This window comes from Pezoporus occidentalis, unplaced genomic scaffold, assembly GCF_034315485.1.
Source record: "Pezoporus occidentalis ecotype Australia unplaced genomic scaffold, CSIRO_AGI_Poc_V1 ctg164, whole genome shotgun sequence".
Taxonomy (NCBI): Eukaryota; Metazoa; Chordata; class Aves; order Psittaciformes; family Psittacidae; genus Pezoporus; species Pezoporus occidentalis.
In genome coordinates this window covers 3627832-3640786 of record NW_026913466.1, presented here as the reverse complement: position 1 = coordinate 3640786, position 12955 = coordinate 3627832, and the positions used below count along the sequence as shown (strand labels likewise).

The 12955-nt window shown below is 39.2% G+C and overlaps 1 protein-coding gene across 4 annotated transcripts in view; it reads right to left on the bottom strand.

Moving 5' to 3' along the window:
- The window catches only part of PIK3CB (phosphatidylinositol-4,5-bisphosphate 3-kinase catalytic subunit beta), a 103154-nt gene that overhangs the window by 58780 nt on the left and 31419 nt on the right, over positions 1-12955 (bottom strand). For 3 of the 4 annotated variants that reach the window (XM_062613228.1, XM_062613229.1, XM_062613230.1), the window contains one exon: positions 1215-1334. The gene's annotated coding sequence lies outside the window, so the exon portion shown is untranslated. The remainder of the gene's footprint in view (positions 1-1214; positions 1335-12955) is intronic. The other variant, XM_062613231.1, reaches the window with a different exon arrangement.

Below are 12955 nucleotides of genomic sequence, written 5' to 3'. Positions count from 1 at the left end.
GGAACTAACACACACATCAACCTCTTTAAATCCATCTCTAATTGAAACTTTACAATAATGCATTTCCTACCTTAAAAAAAAAATTAATAATCAATCCAAATGTGTTATTCTGTCAGATAAAAAAAACTACTTTGAAAAAAATACCAAGTGGGAAACGTTTATCTTGTCTGTGAAACTTACTCAGACATTTTTCTACCCAAATTATGACACCATGTCCAGATCCCTTTTTAAAGGAGAAGCTAAAAAGAGTCATTTCCTCTTGGCAATAAAGCTGTATGTCGAAATAATCTTCTTGTAAACTAAAACTGGTTTCCAACCCTTTCAGTTCTAATGGCCAGATATTTTTCACTCATTTGCAATGGCTCGTGCAGAATTACAGTGACATAGCACGCAGCATGAGCAAAATCCTTATCAGACAAAATTATGCAGATTTTTCCCAGTTTCTAACCTCTATAAGGATATGTTTCAACAATCTGATCCAAACAAGGCGACCTACCTCAAGCAAGTGATGCACAAGGAAACTAAGATTTATATTGTATCAGTATATCAGTGTTAGTACCAAAATGTGCAATCCACAGTCCCTGAGTTAGGCAGTTCAACTTCTTATATCATAAATGAGATATACATGTATCAGCCTACAATTCAGAAAAGCTAAAAGTCAGCTAGCAACAGTGAAGGAAAGACAGGTCTGAGATTCATAAACTAAAGACTTAATGCTAGTTTGAAGGACAACACAACTGCAACACAAGACAAATATTAAAATACTGACAACAAAAACATCAAGGTCACACAGAAAATGCCAGGAATGGAAATTTTCAGCAAAAAAAAAACACAACCCAACCAATTTTTCGAATACACTGGAAGTACAGCCAGGGCTTTAACTTTTGCTAGTAAATCAGGGGTTATATGTCACCATATTTATATGAGGCCACTTCCTGTTCAAAACCCTATATAGAATACACAGGAGCAAAGAGAAGAGTCTGAAACCCATCTAAATTTCATAAGATGCGATTGCTTCTAAGACAGGAAATGCTTCAGTAAGAGCCCAAAAGAGTACCCATTACCAGCTGATCAACCAAAACTAGTATGGAATCACTGATTTTTACTTCTGAATGCAACTCTAACAAAGTTAAATAATAACTAATAACCACACTACTGACTTTATAAAGAAAAAAACAATACAACCAACCCCACCAAAAACCTCTAATACTTACTCCAGATAACCCGTTCCTGTTTCAGTCCAACTGTGTACTGAAAATACTTTCATTAAACATTGTTTTCTTATTATTACCCTTGTTTTCTCAGAAGGTTCCACAAGATGATCCAAATGTGACCTAAAAAAAAGCAAAACACAACATGTCATTAACCAAATGAGAAAAATCAGCAATTTCTAGTTGATTTAGTAGTGCCGTTAACTTTTGGGGCAGAAATGTCCAATTAACCTCACATTTTCATTCTCTTCAAATGGTACAACAACAGTAAAGTCAGTATTACTCAATATTACACAAGCGAACAAATCAATGTCAAGTCCTCAAATGCTCCGTTACCAGGAAAAAAAAAGGAAAGGAAAAAATATGTTGGAGTTGCCATTTATTCTAACAATACAGGCATTACAATCATTAATTACACAGTAAATACATGTTTTAGCTGCTACAAGTATTTTTAAATTTGGGTCAGATCCACAGACAAAACAAAGGGAAATAGAACTGTCTTCACCCTCCTAACACATCTTCTCTCGTACACTTGGCTGTAAGCTAATCTATGTGGGTTTTTTAAGAGTTTAATGTCATCTGTAGTCCTATTGTGGAGAATTTGAGCTGATAACACAGGTGATCCCATCTTACTATTCATATTTCAATTTGTGAAACGGCAGGAGAAAGGTTCAATAGTTCTCCTCTTACCAACATCCTCCACACAAAGCAGCTCCACAGAGCCAAGGCATCATCTCCATTTAGCTCTACCTTGCAAACCAGGCTCTCAACAAAGTGAGATACCCAAAAAATATTTAAAACCCCCTTGAGACCAGAGCAGTGCTATCAGTTTGCACTGATACTACTGGTTTGTAGGCCGAGCCACAAAACACAAGGCATGTACTACACTCCTCCTCCCATAAACAATTCTGTTTCTAAGCCACACTTAGGAGTACACATTGTACTTGTAGGAACTCAACATGATCAGGAACCAGGGCTGTCATTCCCTCTGTCCCATGCAGAGCAGAACTTCTGTAGGGATCAGTATGTAGAGCACTCTGAAGGAACTTAGGTTTCTTCAGTTGCTTTGAGGGAAAAATAGTTGCTGTCCATCTGCTGAAGTCTGGAAAAAATAAGCTACTGCTCCATGCGCAACCTTTTGAAAACTATCTGATGGTGCATCAAGGTATGTACTAGTCCAGAAACTTCTCATGATTAAAGCCTAAGAGCCTACAGGAGGCAACAGCCAAAAAGGAAAACTTGAGGAAAAACTGAGTGCAAATTTCTAAAACGTGTAGGATTTCTAAATCTTACACAATTTAGAAATTACATGGACAAAGGAACAGTGTGAATCTCTCATAACCAATGCTAAACTACCAGTCTGCCACCAACGTTCTCCAGCCATGTCACTGTTTGCTTTTATGGAGTCAGAAAAATCAGAACCAAAACCTAGTGGCCAGAAGGCAGGAGCCTGGGAGGTATGAAATGCCTCATACTGTAGATACAAAATGAACAGTCACTACTTGCAGAACTTCCACCTGGGGAAGCACTCAGGTGGGCTCAAAGGAAGGACGCAATGTATGTCTGAACCACCATGCCCTGGGGCAGAAGTAGGATTTTAACTGAAGATGAGATATCTCAACCTTCTAGAGCTATCTGGCTAACCAGTCATATGATGACAAACCAGGTGGTGGGAGCCTGACACACCATTCTAAATCCATAGGAAATCTTTCACGGGAAACATACCAGCACCAACATAACAAACTATGGTGCTTTGAAATCGCAGATATGCCACTGCTGGTGTGTATGATGCAAACTTACCCTAACAACAACGACTTCCACAGAGGTTGGCAAACCAGAGAGAACCCTCCCAACTGCAATGTAGGAATCACAGGCAAAACATGCCAATACTAGTTTTCTAATATCAGTGTATCACTGATACACTGGAAACAACTGTGACCTTATTCCTTTCCTACCAGGGTACTATGGTAGATAGTACCATACTATCTATCCATTTTATTAAGTTCATCAATGCAAACAATGTGTAACACATATGTTGTCAGATTTCTGGACTAAAGAGTGCATTTTATGAAATAACTCAAATACTAGAAGAGAAAGCAGTCATATTAGTGCTGCCACTTCTGCTCAGAGCCACCCTCTGTCTCATTTTTTCCTTTCTCTTCACAGCATGTAGTGCAAACTGTGACCTGAAACAGGAAATAGCTGCTTGGCTCCTATCAAGCTTCAAGTCATGCCCATCTTAGACAGTCAACCTCCAAAACTCTATTCGTTTCTAAGACACTGGTGAGGCAAGGACAGCTAATGCTTCTCGTGCCTTATTCAGAATTTGGTGAGAAATAAAAGAAGCACGATTAGCACAGTGCTCAATGCACTGGCATTCAACCTGAGGCGTAGGCACATGCATAAAACCCAGAAAGTATCTAGGGTGTGTAAATTGTAGACATTTAATAAGATAGTACATTGTGAACAGCTCCTGTCACAGTATATCAGCTCCTGCGTTCGCCACAGCCTCTTGCTTGCGAGATTGCTGCTCACTTCCCTACAGCCCTGTCCTTCTTCCTCTCTATTCTCACAGTAGTTTGATCTCCACTGCAATTCAGACATGACACTGACAAGAGGCTTCCTGCTGCTCCTCTGCAACCAGCTGTACCCTGAGGATAGATAGGGGAATGGCTAGCTCTCCAGACCTTGAGGCATTTCTGATGTAGACAGACTAACTACCCACTGCTAGATTCGAGCATTAGAAAAGCCCTTAACTGCAGGCTGACAGTGCACAGCTTCATTTTTCTAGCTAACCAACCTTCCTTATTTCTCAAAGATTATGAGAGACGGTTATCGCATAACCGTAGATCACATCAGGGTCAACCTTTCATATGCCAGTTCACTTTCTACCTTCAAAGCGTGCATGGGAAAGTTTTCAGGGCTGGTGACTACACCAGCTAACAGGCACTCTGATGGCCTTTTAACTACCGTGAACAACCAGTGAGAACTCCAACTGTACAAGAAACACACAAGGATATACTGGGAGCAGAGCAAAGGTCAGAAAGACTTGAAGCAAATACCTCAAGCAATGTACACAAACTGGAATCCGATGAGCACACGCCTCTTCCCCCGGCACCTCTCTGGGGAGCATGGCAAAGACACAACTGTCATTTGGATGTTACCACTGAGGCCTTCTTTAATGGATCTCTATTGACTGTGAGCTCAATCAAGAGCACAACACATCACAAAACCATCTTGGGCACTTGCCCATACCAATTCTACAGAAAGTACCACCACAAACCTAATAGAAACCCTATTCTATTTCAGGTTACAGCTTTTGCATGAGAAAATTTATTTGGCAGGATAATAATTTTTTGTGAATCTTTTCATTACACCTTTATTACAGAGGTCATCTTTGTGCAAATCATAACTGGTTTGGAAAAACAAACTCTAATTACCTTACAAACTAATTCAGAAATGGTGGCAATCAAAACGCCTGTGACAATACAGTAAAGTCTACAGTTGTACAGTGTGGACTTCTTTATGTCCACAGAAACACTTATGAATGCATGAGAAAAAAAAAAACACACTGTACCACAAGGGAAAAAAAGGGGAAAATGGACAGGAAACTTTTGCCTATAGCTCCTGTGTGGTATTTAATGTAAAATGGAAACAATTATAAGCCAGGGAAACCCACAAAGACATTAAAACATAAATCAATAAACAAACAAGGGGGAGGGGGAAGAAAATCGTTCAGCAGCAGTACCAAATGCCACACAGAAATTACTGGGTTAATTGTAGCACTATGGTCTCCTACCCTGTAACAATTTCTAGACCCAGGAGACAGGCTCCTCTGTGAACTCTGCCAGAGCACACAAAGAAACCATTTGTTAGAGAGGATACTCTGCATGCGCTTTAGGGTAAGGAACTTTGAGTGGGTTGAATGACATGACATAGCAGTTTCTTGAGTATCTTCCTCTCCGCAAATCAATCTCCTGCTCTGGAAGAATGCACTGAGGAAGGCAACAGGACCAGCACTGAGAGCACTAGGAGATGTTCTGGACAGCAACACAGAGAGAAACATACAGCTAGGGTATAGCTGTATAGCTTTTGTGTCACATACTCAAAGCTGTCTTGCATATTTCCTGCTCTCAATAGTACTGAAGATTGGACAAGTGAATGTAAAGCTGAATTAGCTGTTGTAGCACCCACTCAGCAATGAAGAAACTCACCATCATTTCAACACGTCTGAGACACGAGGAGGACTAACTATCAGTAAATACCCCTAATACCTTCAAAAGAGAAGAACACTGAAAAACATAAAGCAACATTCTTATCCCTCCTTCCTCAGTCTTAACTTTCAACAACAATAAGCTCAAAATTCTTCAAGAACATTTGCTATCAGTAATTGAGCCATTATAACCTCAGGGTTATATAGCTCAGGGATTACAACAGTGAGAAGAACTTGCAGCAGTACACATGTGCCTGAATCACAGCAACATGCACCTTCCACATACTGCATGCACATCTTAGTGCAAAGGCTGAAAATGCAAATTAAAACCTGAAGTTGAAAAAATTATTTCTTGTATGTGGCATAGGGTTACATGTAAACTGATCCAAAGAGGGGAACCACACATAAGCATCATCCTAATTATGCAATGCCCACAGTCTCTTCAACAGCAGAAACCAGTTTTGACCTTTTAAAGGTGGCATTTCTGCAGTAATATCAAGAGACCGTAATTTACTGATAATAGCCAGCATACATGTTACACACACACAGCAATGTTCTTCCTTGTGTTCGAATTTCACAGGTGCTGGTCAAAAACCAGTATCATCCTTTAAATAAAAAGCCTCAACCTTATCTGAAATGTTTCACTTGAAAATGCAGACCACAGTTGCTTTATGAAACCCACCTGCCTCGTCCAAAATTTTTTTAACCAAACCAAGCACACATCTACAAGCTCTCATCGTGTAAAAATACCCATGGAAAACTAAAAAACCCAAACAAGCCAAGACAGAAACTGCAGAATACCAAGCTCTAAGCCAAAAGAGTTGCAAAGAGAGATCTATGTCAGAGCTACAAGTCAGTTTAAAGACTTCAGACAGACAAAAGAAAGACCACAAAGCATTTTCATGAATAACTAAAAAATATGGGGGAGTGTTATTAGGTTACATGGACAGCAGTTTGAAACATGATTTGAAGCTAAATCCAGCCATGTCTTCATTAAGAAGATCTTAATATCATAACTATGTTTATCCAGTGGGTGATTCAGAGCAGGAGCTTTACTCAACTGCTATGAACCACTCTTTATCAAAGCCATGTTTGCTCTACCCAGAGAGCCAGCCTCACAAGGCTACAGCCCACCTCTGTGAAATTCCCTTCAGTGTCCAAGAGGCCTACTTAAAATAAACTGATACTTGCATAAGCACATACTATACTTTAGAATAAATTGGATGGTTTTGTTATTTGGTTACACACACTGCTGAATTATTTTCAGTTTAGAACTGTGAGAAAATACTAAAAAAGAACTTGCAAGATTTCATCAACTCTATTTTTAAAACACTGATTTCTAACAGGGTGTCAGCTACTGATATCTGAATTTAATTCACAGGAGGGGAATCCCTCTGTAGAAGCACGATATCCCGATGGTACCCAAGGTTCGGTAGCCCAGTAATCCTGCTACTGGTTGTAGCTTAGAACTCAGTACGATTGAAGTTGTGAGGCAAATGCCAATCTTCTGTCCTTAAGATAGTCAATGAAAGAGCAAAAGATGTCAGGTTCTTACTGGCACTGGAACATGAAGGACCCTCAGCTAAAGGAGCAAAGATACTTCCAGGTGGCATCACCTGCAGGACTTAGAATCAACAAACAGAAACCTAAACAAAAATAATTGATTCCTGTTTTCCCAGAATGATTCAACTGATTTTATTCTGCTCTTCCCCCTTCAAAAAAAATGCCTCTGGGCAGAGCATAAGGGGAACACATTATCACTGTTACTGAAGCTTAACAAGAGGCTAGCACATTGCACATTTCTCCCTCTCATTCTCTTCAGCAACCAGTCATTCTCTGATTTGAGTGCAGTGTACTGAAATTGAGATTATCTAAGTCTAAGTGGGAGACTCTGCAAATGCGCTCAGTATTAGACTGCTGGCTGCCAGTGGCAATAACTCACAATGACAACTGCGGAACACCTAAACATCCTAGGACAGATTCTGGGCTGGAGAATGTACTAGACCTGAGGGTACTCTAGAGTTCAAGAGGCACAAAGTTCTAGGCAGCATGTGACCATTTTATAAAAACGGCAGTGCTTGTATGATTTCAGATGACTCACAAACAAGTGCTTAGATTTGCTTTGTATTGATTCAAAAACATGGGAGTCAAATGAGTAACACTTTCCAGCTCATTTCCAGTTCCATTCCAGTTTAGCACACAAGTGATTACCCAACTGGTTCAATAGCTCCAAAGCTGGTGACAAAGAAATGAATAGCTTAGGTTAAGCACTCATCCATTTGAAGATGTAGGCTGCCCCAACTTCTCCAGGGCCCACACATCCCTGGCACCTCCAGGCCAGTGCTGCAGCTTTTCTAAATCTGGTTCACTACATCTGGCTTACAGAAATGAACAATTAGAAGCCATGGTCACAGAGCAGTGCTCCTCCAAGAAATCCATACCTATATGTGCATGCGTATGCATACACACACAGAGTGTGAAGCTCAAAGGCTTGAGGCTGAGCTATCATAACCACCAAGCAGTAGTTTAAGCAGGTCTAAACAAATCCACCACCCTGCACAAGCCCTTGTGACATCTACAGAGATGTTAGCAAGATCTCATGAAGTGCCAGTCAACTGGTCCGCAATCACTGCACACCCTCAGCAGTCTCACTACTAAAATTCATCTTTTTGAATACTGAAATAGATTGTAAGCAATAATAAGAAAAAAGAAGATCTGGTTTTGCATGGATTTTCATTACATCTAAAGCAGTATTTGAAAACAGACGTCTTGGGGAGGGAGGCAGCAGCACAGCAATTCCTATACCTGTGAGATGGCAGTGAAGCACTGGTTCTTTTGGTCCTGTCTCACACCACAATTATGACTCATCCTTTCCCTTTAAAACCTACTTTTGAAGGTAAGTTAATTATTGGTCATAACACAGAACACAAGGACTTGTTAAGGAACAAAATTACTTCCACACTATCATTTTTTGACCAAAAAAGGTTTTAATCTAAATTAATGAGTTTAATGAGCTTAAGGCCATTTTCAGGCACTCTCAAGTTTATGAAGTCCTTCTCCACAATTTCCCTCTGACAGGCTTCAACTCTGAAAGATTTAAGCTGCAGAGCTCCCGCTGACTAGGCATTTCCCCACCACTCAGGACACCTGAATACAGCTCTTACTGTTGCTGCATCTTCTACTCACTAGTGTGTCATAGATGTAAAAAAAAACTGAAAAAAACCCTCCTGGTTCCACCAAACAGTTATTCAATTAATAAACATCCACTTGCATTTTAAGCAGAGAAATAAACCAGTGAGTCTTCATCTGGGTTCTACAAGGATCCTATCACAATTGTTTAGTTATTTGAAATATTATTAATAGGACTACTTGTGATTTCTCTTCTCTTCTGTGCAGTCTATTTTCTTCACTACTTTCACAAGCTTATGCTTCACTTCCCATTTACATTGTATTAAATGCCTACTACGATGAGACCATGCAAATTCCTTCCTATTTCATTCCCAAATTCTGCTTTTTGTTGTATACATCTTTAGTTTCATATAAATGAGAAAACATGAATAGAATTACATAGCAAGACTAAACAATTTCTCAGTAATTAACTGTTAATGAGCCATTTTGTGAAGCTGCCTCCTACTCTGCTCCAAATACATTTAAGGGCTTTGCTCTTTCTGATAAAAACAAACTCCAAAGCATGGATTGGAAAAGATTACAAACAAACACAGTAGTGTCCAGCTAACTGTACTTCAAAGACATGCTGTTGTCCAACTTGCTGTTTGATTTCAAATTTTACCACGATAGATATCAAGAGTATTTCATCACTCACATCATGTATATAGTAAATACTATCTGTAAATAGTCATTAAGAATAGTTTTTGTGCTGAAGGAAAAATTAAAGTATCTAACAAATGCAGTTTACCTTCAGCTATATGCATTACTGAAAAGCAAATCTATGAGGTTCCTTCATGTAACAAAACTGTAGATTTTAATTTGGTTTTGCTCCCCACGCCCCCCTTCTTTCAGGTAGGTACTGCCTCACCCCCTGGTGCTGCAAACTCAAGAATGTTGTGGAAGGGGCTGCAAGTTAGATGCCACAATGTATAAACTCAGGTTTCCAGTGTGGTTAGAGAAACTCTCCAAGAACATCAACTGTCTTACAGAACAGAAAGGATGAGTATCAATAGGGGACTGTGGAAGCAAGAGAAGCAGGGGCTGAAGAAAGCAAGGACATGCACTCTCCTGCTCCAATTAGCCGCTCAACAGCAAACCTGAAATGCATTGAAAGGAATGGGGAAAAAACATACAAAACTGAACAGAAAACTAATAAGCCTATTCACAAGTTGGGGGTTTTGGTTTATTTTCTACACTTCCTCCAAAATACTGAATTACAGAAGCTTTACGATATCCCTATTCCTCCTTCAAATTCAAGATCAGCAGTACAATGACAATCAATGAACAGTTTATAATATAGAATGGATCTGGGAGTGATTTTGAGACCAAATTTTCTAACATGAAACTAAACAAGCACATTCCCCAGTTCCAGTACAATCCTTTGCATTAATATCTACATTTACAGCAAGATTATTTTATCCCTTTCACTAGCTATTTTTTCTTCAATATAATAAAAGCTGGAATGCAAAAATAACTTGGTAGACTGCCCCCTTTAATGTCTCTTTATATAAAAGTTCTATGTATTAAAACCAGGAAAAATTCAACAAGTATGCAGGTACCAGGCTCTGCTCATGCATGTTAAAAACCAAACAAGAATGCACACACACACAAAAAAAAAACCCAAACAAGAAAGCACACAAAAAAAACCAAACAAGAATGCACACAAAAAAAAAACCCAAACAAACCAACAGTTCAAATCTGGATTTGGACCTAAAAGTCTATATGAATAGTATTAAGATGTTTTACACTGCTTTTAACTACATCACCTCAAATTACAGAGCGCTTGATGCAAAAAAAAAAAAAACAAGCCCAAAACAACCAACCAGAAACCTCTATTTTCATCAGCTTGCAATGCTCAGCATAGTAATTTAGACCGTATGACAGTTGTCAGCTTCCTTCATTAATGAAAAGGTTTCATTAGATTACAGAACTGTCTTTTCTACAGACATATTTCTGACAGAAGTAAAAGCTTTCTGTGGCATCAGAGAACACTGCAGGGAGAAATTTACTTCTACATTGTGAGAAGGAGCAGAGCTGTAGCAGTACTTGGAGCTGTGACTTCCTGTAAGTACTCTCTTCAGTGCATTGCCATGTGTATTCTCCTCAGTGAAGACTGGCAACAGCTATGACCCTGTGTGATAGCACCCCTGGCAGAGCATAGAAATACTTGGGGAATAAACTTCCTCCATAGGGAGAGCAACCTGCTTGGCAGGTGAACAACTGCTTACTTAGTATCATAGATGCTATGGTGAACAGAACTGCTCTAACCAGATTAAGAACAACTCTATATTCAGTGTGATCAAATCATAAAGCAGTTCCTGACATTGAAATGAACTATGAACAAGATGGAAAGAATAAAACACAACCCTCTTGACATTCTATGTAACATCTATAAAACCACAAGACTAAAGAGGAACCTGACAAAGGCTGAACTGAAAATAATCCGTGCTCTGACATTTTCCCAGGGGCAAGGTGCAGAAGGACTGAGGAGAGGAGGCAGCAGGGCATTCTGGGCAATGCATTTATCCTCCTGCTACCACTGGATTATGAGATCAGCATTTACCTCAGTTTCTGGCCATAGGTACCTAAAAGCTCTCTTTCCCCCCCAAAAAAAGAGAATGAGCTCCTCCTTCTTCCAGAGCAAACCACTGGAGAGACTTTCTTTTGACAGCCACTTTACTACCTCAGAACAACTTTCTGTTTCAGAACAGGTTCCTTCACCTCCAAACAGCAATAATAATATAGGAGGTATGTAAACCTGGCACATAGAAGAGCACTGGAGCAGGAGAATTTGAACTTAAGAAAGTAATTCTTAAAGTATTAATATTAATATAAAAAATGTCATATTAATCAGAAATCAAAAAGTGTCTCTTGCAAATTAAAGCAAAGGCTTTTTCAGTGTTCAGAAAAACAGTAACAGTTTGACCATGTTAAAAACTTCTCACCACCACACTTGACAGCCAGTGATTTATTTACCAAGGGGTGCAAGTCTTGAGGACAGACTCAAAACCTATTTGTCTTAAGTCCCTTCAAATTCTCTCCCATGATAAGTCAGAAAGAAAACAAAGCCCCTCCATAATCCCATTTTACTTGTCACAAGTAAATCACAGGAAAGGAAAAAAGGTCCATCACAGAACGTAAGAAAATTAAATAACACTTAACACCATTTCACTTGCCACCAAGACATCTTTCTGATTAACTGGGTCTGCTCATCACCAAAACATAGAAGTTTGAGCTGAAAGTTTCAGGACTGCTGCCATTTCTGAAGACTCTTACCTTACCCAATCAGTTTAGCCAACCGCACTGCCTGTTTTTCAAAGAAACCACTATTACGTAGGTAGAAACCCTTTATTACTCCACAAATAGAGTTAAAAAATAGAGTAAAAAAATCACAAGCTAGTTTCCTGGCCAACAAGCCCCAACTGAATTAGCAATGAGCAACTTTTTGGCATCAAGAGGGCAGAAAAAATTCATAACAATTGGTATATATTAGGCCTGGCTCTTCTGAGCTTTATCAGCATTAGCACACCCAGTCTGCACATCTCATTCTCCTGAGCCAGGAACCCCAGAAGATCACTCTTAAGCCACAATATAGCAGTGTTTTAAAGTTGGCAAGTAGTGATAGGAAGACAAAAGGAGGCACCAAGCGCTGAAGGCCTCTTTAAACCTTGTAGTTGCATGCAATAAAAGTTAACGAGTTATCAAAGTACAAATAAATCTGAAAATACAGCGAGGTGACTTGTGAAATTCACATTAAGAAGAAAGTAACTCAAGGACACCAAATTGCTTAGCTGCAGTGATAGACTAAGGCAAGAATTGCTCTGCCTTCTCATGAAATTTACGTAGAAGTTAACTGGAACAGGAATATTAACTCAGGGAAAACAGCTATAAATAGAAGGGGGCTAATCATTCAGATTTCTATTCCCATGACAAGAATACACTAAAGATTCTAATTTTTTAATATGATGCTTTTACAATACTTTAGCTGCTGTGCTACAGTCTGCTTCTACCTACTTTTAATGAATTATTTCTCCTTTTGTAATATAATAAAGAGGGTTTTCTTTCAACAAAAGCATTTTCCACAGACACTAGGCAAAGTGAGGCTGTGCATCAGCTGAGGTGATTGTATGTGGCCACTTAAATGGATCTTTTTAAATGGAGCCACTTAAAAATACATTTACTTTTTATCCATTCTAATATAAAGCACATGAAGCCTACTTGCTATTCACTTCAAATACCACAGCTGCTACAACCTATTTTTCAATTAAACATTTGTATTTACCCTAGACCAGCAGAGAATCACAGAATTGCTAAGGTTGGAAAAGACCTTTAAGATCATCTAGTCCAACCATTAATGCAGCAC